Below are 5,832 nucleotides of genomic sequence, written 5' to 3' on the forward strand. Positions count from 1 at the left end.
TATACCAATCAACTCTGGGTGGCTTTTCTCCACCACCTTCTGCTTGTATCCAAGCTATTTTTTCTTTATTTTAAAAAAATTTGTTTATAATTTTTTTTAAATTTGTATTTATTTATGAGAGAGAGAGAGAGAGAGAGAGAGAGAGAGAGAGAGAGAGAGATTTAGAGGGAGAATGGGCACACCAGGGCCTCCAGTCACTGAAAATGAACTCCAGATGCTACCACCTTATACATCTGGCTTACGTGGGTCCTGGGGAATCCAACCTGGGTTTTTTGGCTTTGTAGGCAAGTGCCTTAACCACTAATCCATTTCTCTAGCTCCTGAGCTATTTTTTAAAATAGAGAGGGCAAGGCAGACAGAACGAGGAAGAGAATGAGCATGCAGGGCCTCAACCACTGCAAACAAACTCCAGAAGCATGTGCCACCTTGTGCATTTGACTTTACATGGGTACTGGGAAATCAGAACCAGGTCCTTAGGTTTTGCAGGTAAGTGCCTTAACTGCTAAGCCATTTCTCAAGTCTTCAGCTATTTTTTGTTTTAACAAAATATATAGAGTTGACAAACACTTAGGTGATTTTCAAAATTTTCAGCAAGGTGAAAAATATCTAGTTATCTAAAAACATTAACTTTGTTAAAATTATTATACTTACTGGGTATATAAATAATTTTTGGCATAAAAAGCTGTGGCAAGGATTTCTAGAGATCCATCCCATGGTTATGAAGAAATGGTGATTAAGGATTTCTAGAAATCCTTCCTATGGATATAGAGAACCCAACATATCTGGTAACATGGAATGTTCTGGCTATCCAAAGGGTGAGGATTTGACCGTGACATGTACTCTGAGAATGACCTCAGGGCAAATGGAACTTTGGAACATTCCTGAAAAGAGCCCAGAGCTCTCAAAAGGAAGAGGTAAGGAGTCTCTAAATAATTTAAGAGAACTATCATGGCTGAAACATTCAGACATGAAGTTAACTTGTTTGCTAAATCTGTCTGAATGAACTGAACAATCAGGGGAATCAAAGTTCTATGAGACCTGTGATCATGATAACTGAAAGATGAGTAATCAGTAGCCTATAGTTGAAGAAGTCATTTTTGAAGTATACCAAGGTTTGAGAAATGCCCAAGTGAATTTGGACTTGAGAGTTAGGATGTCTGCCAAGTAGAGATCAAGGGTAGTCAAGGGCTAGGAAGGAAGAAATGGAAGACTGATTCAAAATAAGAAAGGAATGTAAAATGAACTTTAAGAGAGTCTATGAATCCTGCCCTTTGAAAGTAGGGTCATCCTAAAACTCACACAGAGCTGAGTTGAAACTGACTTTTTGTTTCCTTAGTAATAGTCAATGAAGAAAAGAAACTTGCATTGTTTTGATATTGCATTAGTCAAATGGAGCTGAAGTGGACTTTAAGAGACAACTTTGCTCTGAGATGTTACCCTTATGTCCAGTTGTGTTTTACTGTCCTTTAGTCTTCATTTTATTTATTTATTTATTTTTAATTTTTTGAAGAAGAGCTCACTCTATCCCAAACTGACCTAGAACTCACTTTGTAGCCCAGGATATCCTGTAAATATTAACAATCCTCCCCCCTTAGCCTCCAGAATGCTGGGATTAAAGGCGTGCACCACCACATCTGGCTTTAGTTTTCATTTTATTTTATTTTATTTTATTTTTTTAAGTTTTCATTGAAATGCTGTGGATACAATGGTTCAATCTTATCATGACTGAACTCATCCCCAACATAGATGAATCTCAGCAGAATAGAGGTGGGAGAGAGGCAAACTGTGTGCAATATTTTTATTAAAAAATCAATAAATTAAAAATAAAATTCAGATGAAGATTTTTAAAAAAGTCTTTCTAGGTATCAGTCAGGATGGATGGGAAGAGAAATTTGACCCTGTATGGTCTGAACAAATAGCAAAAACCGTTCACAATGAATTCGTGGAGCTTGAGGAAGGAAAATTATGGAGTTTACACAAACTTTCAGGCAACTGTGTATGGGAAAGCTTTATCTCCTAGGCTATTTTGACACCTCACTTCTAAACAAAACAGACCTAATGCAGAAAATCTAGGATGCTTCAAAACATGAAAGAAAAAAGTGTCAGATCTGAAGGGCCACAAAGTTCTTTTAGCCTGAGTATAATAAGTCTTATCAAAGAGAGGTGGATGCAGGAGGGTTGCCATGCATTGAATGCAGCCTGGGCTATGTAGAGAATTCCAAGCCAGCCTGGGACAGTGTAAGATCCTGTCTCAAAAAAAAAAAAAAAAAACCAAAAAAAAACAAAAAACAAACAAACAAAAAAAAAAGACCGTAATTCTTGTGGCTATGAAACTATTGTCCATAGGGCAAATGATGGTCATTCTGAAGGAATATGAGAAGCAGATGCAGAACTATGAATTGATTCTGTATATTAGAGGATGTTTAATACATTTCTCCATTTGATCATTGCTACCTCATATGAATAGTCTGAAACAAAATACTGGGATTGTTTTGGCTATTAACATAGCCTAATGATCTTGAGAAATGGCTTACCACTTAAGGTGCTTCTCTGCAAAGCCGAAGGACCCATGTTTGATTCCCCAGTATCAATGTAAGCCAGATGTACAAGGTGGCACATGTGTCTGGAGTTTATTTGCAGCAGCTAAAGGCCCTGAGTTGCCCATTCTTTCTGTCTCTCTCTTCCAAACAAATAAAATAAAATAAACTGCTTTTAAAAATATGATAGCCCAAGACAAATTTATTCACTATCTCCTCTTGGGATAAAGGTACTTAAGTAAAAGACTCTGGTCATAAGTGTAAATAAATACTGTAAGCTTCCTAGTCACATTTATATTTTATATAATTCGCAGTTTGTTATATACAAATATGCAAAATATATTTTGAAAATGCTTTTTCTACAAAGGCAATTAACATCCTAACAAACAACTATTTTATGCACACTCAAAAGTCAATATTTCAATGGATCCTTTGTGAAAATATCATGAAATTTCAATTTATATGCTAATCATAAGCATGCACATATCTTTTTCTCAAGCTTGCATCTCATATCCAAGGAGCCATGGTTATAAAAATAAAGACTAGCAAATGTCCCATACTTAAAACTGACCATACTATATTCCTAACATTATGAACAATTCTCTTGTCACCTAGATTTATGTATAATGTATATTCTTAAGGATGTCACAATGCAAACTCTGATTTGTTGGAACTGCTCACTGAATTGGCAATAAAGTGTAATGTGCTTACAAAAGGAAAGTAAGTCAGGCTACATAAAGATGATAATGCATTACTGGGAAATGTGCACAGATTTAAGAGTAAGGAAACTTGGGAAAAAATAACATATTGATGGGCTGGAGAGATAGAGCAAGGGTTAAGGTGTTTTCCTGCAAAGCCCAAAGACCTGGGTTCAATTCTCCAGTGCCCACATAAAGGCAAATTCACAAAGTGGCACATGCATCTGGAATACATTTGTAGCAGCTGGAGGTTCTGGCACACTTATTCTCTCTCTCTCTCGTCTCTACCTCTCTCTTCTTGTATCTAAATTAAAAAAATAACATATTGATACAAATTTACCATGGACACACTTGAGCGGAATAATTTTGCATTTAGGCATGCCATTTTCCAAGGGTGTGTTGAAGAATTCTGGAAGTCCTTAGAGACTTCTTAAAAGTGGCTGGTGGTAAAAATGGAATAAGAGTTCCTGTTTTGCTCCCCTTGCATCACAAATGCTGCTGAATTAAGTCAAGATGGAGTAGTATGCCTGAGAGCTGTGCCCCTGGTGAATTGTGCATGACTGTGGTGGGGCCTTTACCATGTGTACCATAGTTGGTGGTACCTTTCAAAGCAATCAAAGGTTTGAGAAATTCTCCAGTGGGAGTAAACCACAGGCTAGTAGGGAGTATTGCAGCTATTCAAACCAGGGTTTCACAGATGGCAGGTAGCTTTGCAGTCTGGGGAGGTCTGTTTTCATTGATTGAGTATAGTACAGTTCACATCAGAGGAAAAGAAGATCCCTGGAACTCCATAAGTAGTGGTGCCTTAACAGGAGCCACCTTGGCATCAAGAAATGGACTGGTGGCCATGGCTGGGTCAGCAATGGGTGGAATTCTCCTAGCTTTAATTGAAGGTGCTGGTATCTTGTTGACAAAATTTGCCTCTGTGCAGTTTTCTAATGGCCCTCAGTTTTCTGAAGACCCCTCCCAGTTGCCTTCAAGCCAGTTACAATCCTAACCTCTTGGAGACTATCTACAGTATCAATAGGATTTCTTGGGCTTAGTGGTTAAGTCATTGTCCTGCAAAGCCTTAGGACACAGGTTCAATTTCTCAGTACCTATGTAAGCTAGATGTACAAGGTAGCACATGCATCTGGAATTCGTTTGCAGTGGACAGAGGGTCTGAAACACTCATTCTCTCTTTATCTGCCATTCTTTCTTATAAATACATAAATAAACAAACAAATAAATAAAATATTTTAAAAAAGGAAACAAAGCCAGGTGTGGTTGTGCATGCATTTAATCCCAGAACTTGTGAGACAGAGGTAGTAGGATTGCCGTGAGTTCGAGGCCACCCTGAAACTCCATAGTGAATTCCAGGTCAACCTGGGCTAGAGTGTGACCCTACCTCGAAACCCTCCCCCCCCCACAAAAAAGAATAGGATTTCTTCCAGAATTTCTTTAACCAGATGATCTGTAGTTCCAGGATTTCTGAAGAGCAAGACACAGTTTGTTTAAAACCATGGGTGGGACAATTGTGGCCAAACACATCATGAAGAGAAAACACTTTTTCTATTTAAAGGGACAGGGAATGGAGAAAAGATAACTGTGTTTATGTATTCACACTTGGATTGCATTTTCAAAATAAAGGTCTAAAATAATTTACAGAACATGTAAGTGCTTAGAAGATGAAGAAACAAAGGATAACTAACAGTGAGATATGAGCATCATCTCCCTGGGCACTTCTCTGCCTGGTCTGTGTGTACAGTTACTAGAACAATAAAAGCTCCTGAATTAAAAAACAGGGTGGGGGGTGAGGAGGGTAAAAGGGAAGATCGAGATGAACCCTTTATTGATACTAGTTGTTTTGGATTTGTTTAATAAACTGTGTATTTGTGTAGGATTTAATTTGGAGCTAGAATTTTATGGGCCTTTCTATGATCTGAATATTTATGATCCCTTAAATCCATATGTGACATCCTTTCTCCCAAAGAGTTGTTACACCATGGGGGTGGATTGCTTCTGAATGGGATTGGTGCCCTTTAAAAGACACCCCAGGGAGATTTTTGTTCTTTCCACCATATGAGGAGACAGAAAAGAGGTAGCATGTATTTGAAGGAAAATGGATCATCACCTGATCTCCAATCTGTTGGCACCTTCATTTCCACCTTCTACCTGAGAAAATTGTCAGCAATAAATGAATGTTGTTGAAAAATTCATGTTGTTTATGTTACCCATTCTACCATTGTTTTGTTATAGCACCCTAACCAGGCAAAGGAACCTCCTCTCTTAAATCACTGGAGATAATGCCCCTTGCCACCCAGATCTTGTTGAGTCCTACCAAAGTTTGATACTTTAACTCCATCTGATTTCATTCCATAATTTTAATTTGTAGTCATTTAAATATTGAAGATACTCATTTCTTAAAACCATTGGAATACTTTTCAGTCCTTTTGAGCTTAGAACTTGGCAGCAATTGGTGTAACAATGGGCATAGTGAAATCCAAAAACATGACAAAAACACAATAAATGTGAGAAAATTTGAAAGGAAAAGATTAATATCTGGCCTGGTGTAGTAAATTCTAATGATGTTACTAAGAGATGTATGGGGTGGGTAG

At 37.7% G+C, this 5,832-nt stretch overlaps 1 pseudogene; it reads left to right on the plus strand.

The window, feature by feature from the left end:
- Positions 1 to 3,748: 3,748 nt before the first annotated feature.
- On the plus strand, positions 3,749 to 4,262 carry LOC101606579 (annotated as a pseudogene).
- Positions 4,263 to 5,832: the final 1,570 nt, after the last annotated feature.

The sequence above is a fragment of the Jaculus jaculus genome, chromosome X (genome assembly GCF_020740685.1).
Source record: "Jaculus jaculus isolate mJacJac1 chromosome X, mJacJac1.mat.Y.cur, whole genome shotgun sequence".
Taxonomy (NCBI): domain Eukaryota; kingdom Metazoa; phylum Chordata; class Mammalia; order Rodentia; family Dipodidae; genus Jaculus; species Jaculus jaculus.